Source organism: Lissotriton vulgaris, chromosome 1_1, assembly GCF_964263255.1.
Source record: "Lissotriton vulgaris chromosome 1_1, aLisVul1.2, whole genome shotgun sequence".
Classification (NCBI taxonomy): domain Eukaryota; kingdom Metazoa; phylum Chordata; class Amphibia; order Caudata; family Salamandridae; genus Lissotriton; species Lissotriton vulgaris.
This window is the reverse complement of record NC_141685.1, coordinates 1,486,262,877-1,486,279,985: the sequence shown is the minus strand read 5'-3', so window position 1 is coordinate 1,486,279,985 and position 17,109 is coordinate 1,486,262,877. Positions and strand designations below refer to the sequence as shown.

At 45.3% G+C, this 17,109-nt stretch overlaps 1 protein-coding gene across 1 annotated transcript in view; it reads left to right on the top strand.

Annotated features, from left to right (window-relative positions):
- Positions 1–17,109, top strand: part of FAM185A (family with sequence similarity 185 member A) — a 128,039-nt gene that overhangs the window by 84,292 nt on the left and 26,638 nt on the right. The gene's annotated exons all lie outside the window — the stretch shown is intronic.

Sequence of the window (17,109 nt, the reverse complement as noted above, 5' to 3'; positions counted from 1 at the left end):
TCCATTTTAAAAAAGAACACCTGCCACTGTAAGGCCAACGCGCTACCATCTTATTGTTACACGTCTTCCCTGTTTGAGTGGTTGAATGATAATTAAAGAGAGCAGTATAATGGGGGCTTTAAAAGCTAGTGTCAGGTTTGCGGTGAAGGATCCTTTAGTGACAATGTTGTGCTACTCCCAGCAGTCTGGGCAGAGCTTTATTTAGTTTAGAGGGCTGTAGGAACCATGGAGCCAGATGGTCTAATTTAGTGGATGTAGTGGCACAGCCAAGTTCACTTAAATTTAACTGAGCCAAACATCTCGGGCGCCTCTGGTTTTGTACCACTATGTAATATAATTTGAAATCCACAACTCACCACCCCTTCTGTTCTGTATGTCGCTTTAAAGTGGATATAGCCACCCGAGGGCGACTACCATTCCAAATCAAATCTAATATTAGACTGTAAGACTCTTTAAAGTGTGTCTTAGGTAAAACAGAAGGTACATTGGTGTAAAGGCAAAGGAGTAGAAGCAGCATTATCAATTAGTCAACATTGTCCGGCCTACTGTTGTCAGAGGGAGAGAACGCCAAAATGTGATTTGGGAGCGAAGGGTCTGCACTGTCTGTCCTGCATTCCCTTTCAGCATATCTATTATGGTGTGATAAATCTGCACTCTCAGATATTTAGATGTGAAGGAGTCCCACCTAGGAAGGGTTCTTCAGAATTATCCCTTACTTTAGGGTTCTGGGTTGTTATGAAAAAATGTCAGTTTTGGCTCTGTTTTTTTAAAGAATGTATTTATTTTCCAATTTCAATGTTGTTAAATACATGTAATGTGCGATACCAAACAGAATTTAGAAATGTGAAACAAACTTTGTAGCCATTCCACCCCCTCCCTGTGCAGTTGTTAATTAGATATTTTCATCCTCTAAAGGTCTCCAGTAATACAGGTTATATGTTGCATACAGTTAATATAGCCGGTTTCAACATTTTTAGTTCCGGGGCCTCCTCCTGCCGGAGTACATCTCTCCTAGTCGGATCCGGAGTTCACCGACCCACCCACCCACACACACTGCTGCTTCAAACTACACTATGGCTTCTCCCCATGACATCAAATCTTCCTCTGCATGCTCATCTACTCTACACTAGCGTAGCCGAACCTCCTCTGCCACTGTCCATTCTTTCACATCTCAACTCCATCTTTACAGATTGGGTCCCCCCATGCCCATCCACGTTAAGTTTTGGCTCAGTTTACCTTTAATCTAGAAACTTCACCAAATGTCTCCAATTCTCTGATGACCTTCACAGAATAGGTCTCCGTCTGTACCTTGACATACTTGATATTGATCTGATATCACCTGGCTGGTGCTACTTGTGCCATCGGAAGGTGGTATATGATCTTATTCCATCTATGGAAGGCCTCACCCAAACCAGACCATTCTAAGGCCATATATAAGAACCTCCAGCTAGGTGGAATCAAACGCTTTCTCCCTGTCAAATGACAGGACAGTTGAGTTTGGCCGCTCTGACGGGGCAAATTCAGCTATCCAAAACTGTCTTCTGTTCTGAGATATGTTTCACCCTGGTATAAAGGTGTTTTGGTCGTCGTGTCCCAAGCATGCAATATATGGAAGCAGTCCGTTGGGCTTAATTTTCTCCCAATATTCAATGCATTACATTCAGTATTAAAAGGGGCTGATAAGATTGTAGTTCTTTGGGAGGTTTCCCAGTCTTCAGGAGGGCTGTTATGAGTGCCTCTTTAGTGGCGGGGGAGTAGTGTCCGTTCGAAAGCTTAATTTTAGAGCTTATTCCATCTATGGAAGGCCTCACCCAAACCAGACCATTCTAAGGCCATATTTAAGAACCTCCAGCTAGGTGGAATGAAACGCTTTCTCCATGTCGAATGACAGGACAGTTGAGTTTGGCCGCTCTGATGGGGCAAATTCAGCTATCCACAACAACTGTCTTCTGTTCTGAGATATGTTTCACACTGGTATGAAGGTGTTTTGGTAGTCGTGTCCCAAGCATGCCATATATGGAAGCAGTCTGTTGGCTTAATTTTCCCCCAATATTCTATGCATTACATTCAGTATTAAAAGGGGCTGATAAGATTGTAGTTCTTCGGCTGATTTCCCTGTCTTCAGGAGGGCTGTTATGAGTGCCTCTTTAGTGGTGAGGGAGTAGTGTCCGTTCGAAAGCTTACTTTTAGAGCTTGACCAATTTGGGAGCTAAATGATTTGCAAAGAAAGCATACAGCTCAAGTAGCAGGGCGTGTATGCCTGAGACTTCCCTCATTCTAGTAGAGAAATAGAATCTTTTGACCTCCTATAAGGTAATTCAACACACAAGTTCTGTCCAGTCCTGAAGTGCCAGTTTGGGCAAGGAGATGGCGTTAAGGTAGTCATTTATGGTGGAGGTGGGTCCTACATCGCCAGTAGCATACAGCCGTAGGGATAAGTAGCTAAGGAAGTCTTTGTTAATTGTTTCTTGTGATTGTTGTAAAAAAAACTCTGGTCTATGATCAGGATGGAACCCCACTTGTCTAGGTTGGCTAGCCAAGCGAGCAGTTTTCCCAACTTGTTGCCTTCTGTATGTTGGTGGGCCAGCAACACTGTACTGTCTAGCTACGTTGTCGTTAACCAGAAGTGCATGTTCCTCTTTAGCATGGAGTAAGTTCGTGAAATACCTATGGTCTGCAACAGATTGTTTCTCAAGCTCTCTTAGGTGCCAATTATCAATCTGTTGGACGATAGATTTCCTTACAACTACAGATGTTTGTATGAAATGTCCACGCAGTGTCACCTTAAAGACTTAAGAGTCAGAGAATCCTCATTATCTTCAAAATACTGATCAATAAACTCCTTAATCCACGTATAGAAAGCAGGATCCTCTAGCACATCACACTGAAGTTTCCATGTGGGTATGGGTGTTGTGCGTTGTCCCCAAGTAAGTGTATCAAAAATGCATTGTGATCTGATAAAGTTAGGCAGGTTTGTACTTCCAGCAATAGGCTAAAATGTGCCACTAATCGGTTGAAGCTTGAACATGAACATCATGGACTGCCGAGTAATATAAAGATTCTCTAATATGTCGGTATTTATGATGCCAAATACAGGCCAGTTTTGGCTACAGTCCTGAGGGACGTTGGCTATGGTATAAGCGGAGCGTTTGGTAGTGGTGGGTTAGAATGATCTAGAAGTATGCCAACTATCCCACTGAAGTCTTCTCCAATAATGGCGGACTATTTGGCCATGATGCTAGAAGTGGGGCTAAAAAGGAGTAAAAATTAGATTGTCCCATATTGGGTGGGTATATACTGCTGACCAGCAGTGGTCTGCCATCTAGCTCTCCCTCTATTATGACGTATATCTCACTGCTGTCTATGAGTCGGTTGTAATTTTAAACAGGACCCCCAGGCAGATCCAAATAAGTGTACCCCTATAATACAGTGAGTATTCAGTGGATAACATGTGTCCCCGCCATTTGGTTTGACTTTTTTCTCCCTCCCTATCCATTAGGTGGATTTCCTGAAGCATGGCAGTGTGTATTCCCCGGTGACGTAAAAATTATTGTACTTGATATCGCTTAGTGACAGTGGACATACTCCAAACATTCCATGTTTTGATCTTCAACGTGATCATCCAATCCTCCTATCCAATATGTAGATTCTTCAGCTCCAGGAAGTGCCTTCAGCTGGTTAAGTACCCAGGGTGTAACTTAGGAAGAGTTGTGTCTCTTGTTGCTATCCCCTCAAGGCCTGGACCCCAACTTTCCCTGCCCTTGGTCCTGGTCAGTCCGCTGAGTAGTCCATCTGAATCTTGAAATTCCAGGAGAGTGCTGGGAGGCCAAGCCCGATAGGCATGTTCCGTCCAATAGGTTGAGTGTGGCAGTTTTCACTGTCTCCAAGGTCCCTGGTTGTTATGCAGTGCGGTGTAAGGGGAGGGTAGCAATATCTCCACTTGTCCCAAGTATATCTGTGGGAGGGATGTTTTTCTGTTGGGAGGGGGGTATCTGACTCCGAAGGGAGGCCTGGACTAATTCTGCAGGGGGCTTCCATCCATCCTTGCCCCTCCCTGTACTGTGATTCGTTAGTGTCCAGTGAGGGTCGTCAAGGCGTCTCCACCCAAGGCAGCATGGGAGAACCCTGGGTTGCAGCAGCTAGTGTTCTCGGCCTTGATAAACAGGGTTCACTGTTCGGGTCTACCTACTGTGGAAGGAGAGCTCCAACACCCCGCCCGGTTGCCATTTTACCAAGGCGGCCGAAAGAGCCGTTGGGTCTGTTGGTGCGTGTATCTGAAGGTGCTCACTCTGGCTTTTCGCCGGTAAACGCACCATTTCATGGCTGTGGAGTCCCTTTTGGCAGCGATTTTCGGGGTCAGTCTATCATAAAAGGGCCAGCGGGCTTTGGTTAGTCAAGGAGCCTGCTGATTACCGTCCGCAGTATTCTGCGGCCAAGCCAGGTTCCCACTTACCACAACATGAATTCAGCAGAGAAAAGTACTGTATGTAGTGCACTAAATATATTGTTTTGCAGACACCCGATATTGTAGTGTAGGGTGGTGGTTGGTAGTAGTATTTAATCTAAACCAGTGATTTGCGTAATATTTAGCTGCTACTGGATTCTTACTAATGCTCTGAAACATTCAGCTTTGGTTTTTAAGTGTATGCATCATTGTTGTTTCTAAAATACAAAGTAGAATAAAATCATGACTCGGGAGAATATGTGGAATGATCAATGGGTTAGTATAAACAAGCAGAGGTTAAGATTGGCATCCTAGACTGCAAGACTGAAGCTCAAGCTGCAGCTATTTCATTAGCCCCCAGAGTTGAATAATAGCGCCATGTTATCACCTCACCTGTGTGCTTTGTTATTTTGTACATGGTACAGTGTACATTTTCCACAGCTCTCTGATCCTCAATTGTATTGGGGGGGCAAGCAAAGTAAGGCATGGCCAAGGTTTTCCAGGCACCGCCATAAACAACCTACCTTCAGCCTGCTGATGCCCCTCACACAAAAATATAACTGGGGAGTGTTTCCCTAATGCATTTGAAGACCTCATATTGGCCAGAGCTACATATCCCATAAATGAAGATTTTCAAAGATTCTCCTATTTTAATTAACTTTCTCAATCAAACATTATTGATTTTGAGTAAGCGTTTGATTTTGGAGGTGTTGTTGAAATACATTATCCATCAAGACCTCTTTTTACAAAATGTCAACATTCTGTAGATTTAGTTCATCATCATTTATTGCTAACCTGGCTGTGGTTTTTGCAAGAGGCATATCGCTATCTATTTAGGTCCACAACCAAAGAAAGTTTAAAGTCTCTACCACATTTAACCAGATTTCCTTGTAATTGAAACATATATATAGAGAGACCCTGTTTCAAAAGACCTGGGGATACTGTGACCTGGGCGGACTCACAATGGGGTTTCACGGGCAGGAGTGGAGGTCATGGGTGGTGATGCGACACCCGGAGGTCACTGTTCTGTGTATCGACTGAACATCCACCAAGAGACAGAGGCCTCAGTGTGGGTGTAGAGGCAGTGTAGACCAAACAGGGGTATCAGAGCAGCTGCATGTGTCTGCAGCATCAGGAGGCACTGCAAGTATTCTTTGCTGCCAATGTGATTTGATTGTGAAAAATGTAATATGCAAATAAGTTATTGATAGAAACACTTCTCACAAGCAAGTCGATTTATACCTCAGCTGTCTCAAAAGCCGGCCTCTAGCCCCCTACGAAGTACCAAGCAGCATGTGCTGCTGACGTTTTTCGGGCCAGTAATATAATCGTAGGGACAGTCTCTTTAGGGTAACAAATGCACAATGAGGTAATATGAATTTTTATGGTCAATTGAGTCCCCTAACGTAGACCCCAACGGCTCCATGTACGTGCTTCAAGTACATGTATGTTCCCTCCACAACCAGCTATGAAGACGCAAATACATTTGCGTCCAACGTTAACATGTCCTCTTTCAGATCCACCATGAATGGGTCGAATATTCAGTTCCTAAGTATGCCTTGCCACCGTCTTTACATGGTGCACTTTCACGTTTTTCTGGCTCTGGTGAGCTAGGCCCTGATTTCTGCCATCGAGTCCTTTCTGCCTTCTGCCTCTGAAAGCCGCAGCCTGCCGCTTCCATGACCCTTGCCTTACTCCCTGTGCGGCGAGCGGTGCCTGGCTCGGCCTGCTTGCCTGCCAAGACTGTATTTTGCCTTCAAGTTATCTGCTCCGCTCCTCGAAAATACATTCCTGTCTAGTGATTTAGGAAAACATCTCCCCAGCTGCAGAGCAAAGGGCCCGGCCTTTCTGTCTCCGTGCAAGTAATTCATTGCTCCCGTTACCATGGTAGGCCCATGGCCCCTCGCATCTCACGTAGACACGTAGACACATATGCACGCACTAGCAGTCAGTATAGAATAGCCTCTGCCCGAGAGACCTTTCCTTCTAGATAATACAGTTCCTCAAACACAAGATATTAGATATGATTTGGGTTTAGGTTGTTCTGACACCCCAGACTTCTGTCTCCACGTATGGTGCTAAATGTCAAGTCCCCTTCACCCTCCAGTTCCACGTCAATCACACGTCATGCTGCTGTGCGCGCATCTCTGCCATGTATTTCTGCTGACACTGCAGGATTCCTCTATGGATCCACCTACCTGTGACACTTTCATGTGACGTTGTCTAGCACACACCTCCGTGTACGCCCTCGTGCACGCCTTCTGTAACGTACATATGTTCTTATCTCTTTTCTCTCAGCTGTTACGCCTTCTGGATCCATCACCATTAAATGCATTTACTATATATATTGTAATCTGTTAATAAAGCATTGTCTATCCCTTCCTGAACCTTCGTGGTGATGGAACATGATACCTGGTTCGAACCAATTCCATTTTATGGAATAAAACCCTTATAAACTCAGATGCCACGGACTCTGCCTCTCATTTCTGATTGAGTTATTCTTATTGAACTTTACCGCATAGAAATTCAGTACAGGTAATTTTTATTTACCACATAATTGGCGCCCGAATAGGGACCCCTCGCCCACCTTACGCGCCGGCGGTGCGTTGCAGGCCTGGTCCCCTGCCACAGCCGTGACGGACAACTACGCGTACCCGCAGGATTTCCTGTATCTCCCTCAGGCCAACGGAGGTGACTGAGGCTGCGATCGACACCCAGACGAGGCGGTGAGGAGTGCGTAGGATCCCGACCAGAGCCCAGCCGAGAGAGCAAGGTCCGAGGTGTTCAGAGGCCCACCAGTTCCGAAGTTCCGAGGTACCTACGTCACGAGTCGAGTCCAGTCCGGTCCAGTCCAGTGTCGAGTTTCCGAGGCCTTCCGTTCCGTGCTTCCCGGTGAGTACCGTTGCTGGGGACGCATCTAGACGGGTGCATTAATTTGTGTCCGGTCAAGACGGGTTTGGGTACACAGACCCGGTCTGCACTGTTTAGCAGTGTATCTGTACTGTTTAGCAGTATATCGAGTATTCAACTATCAAGTTATTGTTCGTTTTTACGAAATGTTTTAATGTGTTTTAATGTCGTGGTATGAGTGATTGTTTGATTTTCATTACTGTGTTCATTGTATTAGTGGTGTCCAAATACGAGTAAGTATCAAGTATCAAGTATCACGGCTAAAAATGCCGCTGTTTTCGAAACTGAAACAGATAGGAACTAGAAAAGGGATACTCGAGGAAGCTGTTCCCATCCCACCCAGGGACACTCCCGGATATTTTATGTACCACAAGCACGGCTTAGACGCTGTATTATATCTCGACTTGTGGGTGGATTACACCAAGGATTTAGCAGAGAATCAGAGATGGCCCGCTACAGGGACATGGGATGCCGATTGCATCATGAGAGTAGAAGAAGCATTATGGAAAAAGAAAGCCAGACAGTCACAGAAAGATGCCATTGAACTATGGCGTAAAGAATCACACAGACGGACAGAGAAAGCACTCAGAAAAGCAGAGAAAAGTAGAGAGGATTCTGAAAAAGCCAAAGAAAAAGAACTACTAGAAGAAGGGGAACGAGTTAGAATGGAACAACACGATAGACGGAGTAACGCAATTATGACAGGATTGTATCCAGTCCTGGCCGAGGGCCTGCCTAAGGCGACCCCGGAAACACCGAAAAATCTGCCCCCTCCATTGGTTCCGACTAAATTACGTCACAAGACCGCAGCAGACATTTTTATTTCATCCTACTTGGATGATGTAGCTCCCGCATATGCTAGTATGCCTGCCCGTGTGCCACCTGCTGACGGTAACCCGCTCCCTGATCTTCAGCCTCCAGGTCCGCAACAGCAAACCCCTCCCGGTCTGCTTCCTCCACCCTTACCTGCGCCCCCTATTAATCCGCATAATCCTTTTGGGCCTGGCGCGGTTCAGGCCCCAACTCAGTTACAGCAGGTACCGACCCTACAGCCAGGTTATAGTCAAGCCTCCGCTTCAGGAGGTGCTACCGGAGGTTATCAAACACCCCCACCGTTACACCGAGTGACAATGAGAGATTTAGCAAATGCTCGGACACCTAAGGGTGCACCGGCAGAACAGCTTAGGAAAGAACTTACAGATTGTAGATATGACCCAGTGCCCGGTACAACAGGACCCTTGTTGCTAGCGTCCCTACGTTTGCGACGTGTTACAGATTATCTGATGTTACTACCAGGTATGCCAGATCATCTAGACAAATTGTATTATTTTATTAGAACAGGAGAAGGAATGGAGTGTGTTGCCGAAGCCATGTCACGTCAGAAAGTAGAGAACAAAGGTTTACTAATGCGATTTATGGTTAATTGTTTAATAAGAGAACAAGATCAGGCAGGTTTTCCGCAAAATGAAATGGATAGACTGCATAGATGGAGCCAGAATATCGCGGATGGTAAACATGAGAAGGAGAACAGTGTACATACTATGGTTAGAAAGATCCGTAAAGAAATAATAGATATACATGCCCGGCGGGCCCCTGAAGAACATCTTGAATTAGACGGTCCGACTTCCTCGCAGGAGGAGGATGATACAGAGAATATAGCAGAAACTTCGCATCAGTCAGGCAAACAGATGATAGGATATGTAGGCAGAGGGAAATTCCCTAGACCGCATCCTTTTGATAGGCCCTTCGACAGACCCATTCGTAAGCAAGAAAAGTGTGAAAACCAGAAACATTACCTCTGTCCAATACCAGAGACATTCCACTCTGTTATGTCAAATCCGAAGACTCCTGAACATCTATTTCAGGCTACCGATAAAGTACTTCAAGAGCGAATGGGGTACCACGTACTCAATTCCATGGATGAACAAGAATTAGCCAGGTCAGCAGTACAATGGGCTGACAATTCTGATAAATATAATGATGACGCAGTAGCGCAAGCATTTTTGAATCTTTCCCCAGACGAACAGCGACTAGCTGGTATGTACATGATACAGCATCTCCTTATTCTGTATAAAAGCCAACATTCTGATCCAGGTCCCCTACCTGATGTATTAATAGAGTTACTCATGAATAAATGGAGAGGCCTGGGTACCGATTTAATTAAAGTAATTCTAGAACATCGACACAAATATAGTGCCTTCCTGAATCCACAGTTTGTTTCAGTTCCACCCCCAGAAAGAAAAATGTTTTACATAGACAGACAAAATCCCTTACGAGAAGTGCATCCAGTCAGGAATGATGATAACACCCTTACACGTGTGTATGTATACACGCCCATAACTAAAATGGAATTGTTAGAAATGAAGAAAATAGTGCCCAGTCATGATAAAGACCCTGCAGGTTTTCACCGTGAAATAAAATACATGTTACTCATGGGTGATTATACCTATCCCGACATTATGAAGATATTGAAAGTACTATTGCCTGCTGGTATTTACGAGAAACTCAAAGAAAAAGAATGGGAAGTGGGAGAAACAAAGATTGATTGGGCTGCATTAGAAACTGAAGAAGCAACCCGAACCCCAGGATTGGGTCTTGGGGACAAAACTAAAGCATAACCAGGATTATTAGTACAAGTATTGCCAAGGTTATTAGCAACTAAAAAGGAGGACTGGGATGCAATCTCAGCCTGTAAACAGAAACCCGATGAAGACACTAGTGATTTTTATTCCCGATTTGAGAAATGTTTTATTATTAATAGTGGCCTGAAAGCAAGTAGCGAGTCATACCCACACCTTTTTGTATCTAAACTAGTCGAAAATTCTCTACCCCAAGTTAAGAATCGTGTACTGAAAGTCGAGAGCACATGGCAAGCAAATACGCCTTCACAAATGTTACAAATGTTACAGTACCACCAGAACAGAATTAGAGAAGAACATGATCACGAACAAAGACGTATGAAAGACACGAAAATGAAAATGCTAGTTGCTCAGTCAGTTCCAGCTGACGGTCAGAAAAAGGGTATGACACAGTCCAATAATTCGGCAGCTCCTGTTAAAGGGACATGTAACTATTGTAAACAGCCAGGTCACTATGTAAACGATTGTGCAGTCTTGAAACACAATATATCCACAGGTAAAACTAAAGAAAGACCACGTCAACCTAGACAAGACCAGGCCCAACAACACGTTCCACAGAATGTACAGCCTATGCATGCTCCACAACAGACAGTACAGACCGTAGCGGTACCACAGCCACAACCGATTGCCGCAACACAACATGCAACACAGCAGATGTACCAGTATGCACAAACTGATTATCCCGATTATCAGCGATACACATGAAACAGCCTAGAGAGGGAGGTTGGCTTGCCTCTTATTGAGGTTCCTGTAGATCAAGAGGGTCCTTACGTACATAGTCAAGTATTAGGAAAAGATAGAAAGTTTTTGATTGATACAGGGGCAAGCAGGACGACAATAAGTCACGACGAGGTTCCAGGGGCACCCCTCTCAGGCTCACAGAATGTTTCCCTTGGATTTTCAGGCAAGCCTATTGTAAATGAAGTATCGAAACCAGTACCCCTTTTAGTTGGTCCGTTGTCTCGCACTACAGATTTATTGCTCACGAAATCATGTCCAGAAAACTTATTAGGCATCAAGACACTGAAGGCTCTAGGTGCTGTGATATGTTGTTCTCCGGAAGGAGTAAGATTGTTTTTGCGTGACTTTAAGGGTCACTATGTGTTGAGAGATATTGATCCCAGATTACAGAATGTTCCTGCACATTTATGGGCACAAGGCCCCACTGATGTAGGTTGTATGCACATCACTCCATATCGTGTCACACTCAAGCCAGGAGTAGTACTACCACGAATCCGACAATACAAGTTACCTCCAGATGCTGTAGTGGCTTTGCTGAAAATCATTGACGAGCTAATTGCACAAGGAGTGGTTGTAGAAACCGACTCAAATCTCTGTAACTCCCCTATCATTCCAATTCTTAAACGTACTGACCCAAATGCACCCCCAGTTTATCGATTAGTGATCGATCTACGAGAACTGTATAAATGCATTGTACCACAATATCCCGTGGTCCCAGATATTTTGTCTCTATTGACTGCCATTGATTCCGAAGCAACGTTCTTTACTGTAATTGATCTGAAGAACGCCTTCTTTAGTGTCCCAATCGATCCGGAAAGCCAATATCTTTTCGGATTCTGTTTAAATGGTCGAAGCTTCAAATTTGCACGCGCACCTCAAGGATTCACAGAAAGCCCCAGCATCTATAGCCAAGCACTGAAAAGACAACTTGACAGTATTCACATGCCTGACAACACTGCCCTGCTTCAGTATGTCGATCTACTGATCACCGCCCGCAGCGAACCTGAATGTGAGCAAGCATCACTGACGGTTTTGCATTTCTTGGCTGACAAGGGACACAAGGTGTCCCCTTCGAAGCTGCAATTCTGTGTTCAGCAAGTGGTTTACCTTGGGCACTTGCTGTCCAAAGGGGGGAGACAGCTAACGCCTGACCGTATCCAGTTAATTGTAAACATGTCACAACCCAAGACACAAAAGGAGGTACGAGCCTTTATAGGCCTCACTTCTTACTGTAGACAATGGATCCCTCAGTATGCATTTCTAGCGAAACCACTCATACAGTTGACAACCCAGGAGGCAGCGACATCGACTGTCCTCCCTTGGACTCAGGAACATACACAAGCTTTTGACGAATTAAAGAAAGCCTTATGTCAAGCACCAGTTTTAGCGACACCATGTTACAGTAAGCCTTTTACACTTTTTGTCACAGAACGTGAAGGTACTGCATTGTCAGTACTTACCCAGGATCAAGCAGGTTCATACAAACCGTGTGCTTATTTTTCTAGTACATTAGATCCAGTAGCTCAGGCTCTGCCTGCATGCTTGAAATCAGTTGCAGCAACAGCTCTAGCAATCAGACAAAGTGATTCCATAGTGTTAGGACACCAATTGACAGTACAAGTTCCACATTCCGTGGAAGTTCTTTTAAGCCGAACACAGACTCAGCACTTGACTATAGCACGACTGACAGGTTATGAATTGACATTGTTTCAGCCACACATAGAAATCAGACGTTGCAATACATTGAACCCTGCTACACTTCTGCCATTAGGTGAGACAGACCCTTTGGCACATGATTGTATTGAAGTCATTACCATTACGACGAAACCCAGACAAGACTTGACAGACACTGCATTACCAGATCCAGACCTGACACTTTATGTGGATGGTTCATGTATGAGAACAAGTACAGGAGAGTTAGTGGCCGCATATGCAGTCACGACCGAAACTGAAGTCACAGAAACAAATTGTATTGACATTCTGTCAGCCCAAGCAGCAGAGCTCATCGCTCTGACTCAAGCCTGTATTCGAGCAAAGAACAAGAGAGTTAACATATACACAGATTCACGTTATGCTTTCGGAGTCGTACACGACTTCGGTGTACTCTGGCGAGAGAGGGGTTTCTTGACCTCTCACGGGGCCAAAATCCAGCACGGTCCCCTCATTCAAGCTCTGTTAGACGCAATTCATTTGCCTACAGCGATATCCATCATGAAGTGCAAGGCACATACGAAAGTCACAGATACAATTTCCCAGGGTAACGACCTGGCAGATCGAACAGCCAAGCATACAGCTCAGACTCAGACTCACGTAACTGACCTGACAAAGACAATAGTCCCGACACCGACACATTGCATGACAGTTCGGGATCCCGCCCTAGATGTAATTGACATACAGACACATGCTACACCAGACGAAATCAAGAAATGGATTGAACTAGGAGGGATCCAGACAGAACAGGGATGGATGACAAAGGGGAAAGCCACATGGTTTCTCCCCGACTCTATGGTTCAGGTTATTATTAACACAGTACACAGTCCTGCACATTTAGGAGAAAAAGCCATGCTAGACAGTATTCAAAACCTTTGGTTCAATAAACATTTACGAGCAGCAGCCAAACAGAAAGTACGTACTTGCATGATTTGCTGTCAGTTCAACCCAGGTAAAAGCATTCCCGTAGAGCAAGGTGGATTTCATCCTCCCGATCACCCTTTTGAAGTCCTCCAGATGGATTATATCCAGATGGAACGTTGTCGAGGATTCAAATATGTCCTCGTAGTTGTATGTGCACTCTCCCGTTGGACAGAAGCATATCCAGTCCCAGATTACACTGCTCCGACCACTGCCAAGCAGCTGGTTCGTGAATTCTTCCCCAGGTATGGCTTGCCCCGTATCGTATACTCAGATAACGGTCAGCCATTTTCGTCCGAGCTTATGAAGCAGGTATCACTCCTGCTAGGTTATGAATGGAAATTCCACTGTGTCCGACATCCTGAGGCAGCAGGTCTCGTGGAACGTCATAATCAGACCCTGAAAATTCGTCTTGCCAAGATCTGTAGAGAGAAAGGCGTTGACTGGATAGTAGCTTTACCAGTTGCGCTCTTTTACATGAGAATGATAGCGCATTCAAGAACAGGGCTATCCCCGTATGAGGTGGTCTTTGGTAGGCCACCGAATATGTGGGGGACGCCTCTGCCTCGTAAAATAACTGATATTGACTGTACTATGCTGACAGATTACCTTGCCTCCTTGATGTCTGCACTACAATCATGTCGTTCACAGGTCGCTGCAGCCTTTCCCGACAACACCGAGGTGAAGCCACACGAGATTGTTCCGGGGGACCTGGTGCTCGTGAGGAACTTTGACAGGAGGAGTCCGCTGGAGCCCCGTTGGCAGGCGCCGAAGCTCGTGTTATTAACAACAAGGACCGCGGTCAAGGTGGAGGGCCGCAAGGGCTGGCTTCACTCGAGTCATGTCAAACGACATTATGGACTGCCTCCGAAACTAGACTCCCAGCCCTGCCCCCTTCCAGAGACTGATACAAAGCTCCCCCTGGTAGAGAAAACTCCCTCCCAGGAATTTCGCATGAAGTTGAGGTCTAGCAAGTCAGACAGTTTAATTGTTTAAGTCCTCCCCTAGGTGAATCGGTTAGACAAGTTTCTGACATGTATCACCTAGACCCCAATAGAGAGAGAGATAGACAGAAACAGATCAAGAAACATGAGTATTGTAAATCTCTCCGTAGTCACTGTATTGTGACATTATTGATTATGTTTTTCCTGAGTCTTTTGATTATTGCTGCAAGTATACTGTTACACATATATTTTCCTATTTTCAAACGTGCACATTCTTCCTCAAATGTCACTGCCGAGCATACTTTCAGTGAACTGCCCCCGCATGAGTTATCTTATCGACTTGCGCTGCGCAACAATACATTCATCAGCATGTTACATCATTCCCATCAGACCAGCAATGCTACCAAGTGTTGGATATGTGGCCGACTCCCTCTCTACCAGAAATACAAGGGAGTTCTGCCCCTCTTTCCGTACCCGTTTACACATAATGGTTCCTGTGGTGCATGGTTTAGTTTAATGAACTCTTTAGATTCCGATTCCGTAGTTTACCAGGGCAATTGGGTATGGGGAAATCTGAACACAGTTCTGCATAAAGTATGTTTCCCTGATAAGGAGGGTCTTCCCCAAAGGACAGGGACTGATCTAGAAAATGAAGTATATGGATTAGGTAACTTTACACTCAACCTCATGATTCTGAATGTCCAGTCCGAAGCCGAACCAGTCTTGCCCGCTATGTCCGTATTACCAGTCAAAGGTGAATTATGTGTCAGAAAGAATGGCTCAGTACACCTGGGTCATAGTCGATGTACTACTGTGATCGAATTCAGTGATAAAGGCAAGTCTACATTTAAAGCTTCCCGTCATTCCTATTTCATTTGTGGTCATACAGCATATATACGCTTACCTCTAGATTGGGATGGTACTTGTTACATTGCATTCCTTCTGCCACCTGTTTTCCTAGCCCCTCCTGATTATCCTAGGGACTCCCATCTAGTACACATTAGACCCAAGAGAGATCTCCCGATTGTCGACTACACTGAGACGGCATGGGAGCAGTACACAGACTTCAATAAAGGTTTCTTTCCCTATTTAGGTGCTGTCTTTAATAGAAAACTGATACGTAAATTAACCAGAACACTCGAAGCAGTAGTGAATGAAACTACTTCCGCCCTAGGCAACTTAACGGAGGAGCAGTCTGCTATGCGGATTGTTGTTCTTCAAAATCGTCTTGTCCTTGACGTCATCCTGGCCGATAGGGGCGGAGCCTGTAGAGTCATCGGATCGAGTTGCTGTGTTTTCATTCCAGAAAACGCACCATCAGTATATAGAGCCATAACCCGTCTCCACAAGATTGCAAGTCAGATACATCAGAATCCAGGCACCTGGACTTGGTACGGTTGGTTCTGGAGTGTGCGATCAGCCTGGGGATGGAAGGTCCTATCCTTCCTCGGAATAGCCCTTCTCATAGTATTCAGTTGTTGCCTATGTTTACAATGTGGGCCAGCGATTTGCGTCTTGTGCGCCACATCATGTATTCCCCATTCAAGCCCACGTTCAAAATCCCGCCAGAAAAAAGAAGAGCAAATGATGTTATATGAACAAATTGATAGACTAATGAAGATCGATATATCATGAAGGGTCCGTAGGGGACAAGGAGGGAATGAGGTAATATGAATTTTTATGGTCAATTGTGTCCCCTAACGTAGACCCCAACGGCTCCATGTACGTGCTTCAAGTACATGTATGTTCCCTCCACAACCAGCTATGAAGACGCAAATACATTTGCGTCCAACGTTAACATGTCCTCTTTCAGATCCACCATGAATGGGTCGAATATTCAGTTCCTAAGTATGCCTTGCCACCGTCTTTACATGGTGCACTTTCACGTTTTTCTGGCTCTGGTGAGCTAGGCCCTGATTTCTGCCATCGAGTCCTTTCTGCCTTCTGCCTCTGAAAGCCGCAGCCTGCCGCTTCCATGACCCTTGCCTTACTCCCTGTGCGGCGAGCGGTGCCTGGCTCGGCCTGCTTGCCTGCCAAGACTGTATTTTGCCTTCAAGTTATCTGCTCCGCTCCTCGAAAATACATTCCTGTCTAGTGATTTAGGAAAACATCTCCCCAGCTGCAGAGCAAAGGGCCCGGCCTTTCTGTCTCCGTGCAAGTAATTCATTGCTCCCGTTACCATGGTAGGCCCATGGCCCCTCGCATCTCACGTAGACACGTAGACACATATGCACGCACTAGCAGTCAGTATAGAATAGCCTCTGCCCGAGAGACCTTTCCTTCTAGATAATACAGTTCCTCAAACACAAGATATTAGATATGATTTGGGTTTAGGTTGTTCTGACACCCCAGACTTCTGTCTCCACGTATGGTGCTAAATGTCAAGTCCCCTTCACCCTCCAGTTCCACGTCAATCACACGTCATGCTGCTGCGCGCGCATCTCTGCCATGTATTTCTGCTGACACTGCAGGATTCCTCTATGGATCCACCTACCTGTGACACTTTCATGTGACGTTGTCTAGCACACACCTCCGTGTACGCCCTCGTGCACGCCTTCTGTTACGTACATATGTTCTTATCTCTTTTCTCTCAGCTGTTACGCCTTCTGGATCCATCACCATTAAATGCATTTACTATATATATTGTAATCTGTTAATAAAGCATTGTCTATCCCTTCCTGAACCTTCGTGGTGATGGAACATGATACCTGGTTCGAACCAATTCCATTTTATGGAATAAAACCCTTATAAACTCAGATGCCACGGACTCTGCCTCTCATTTCTGATTGAGTTATTCTTA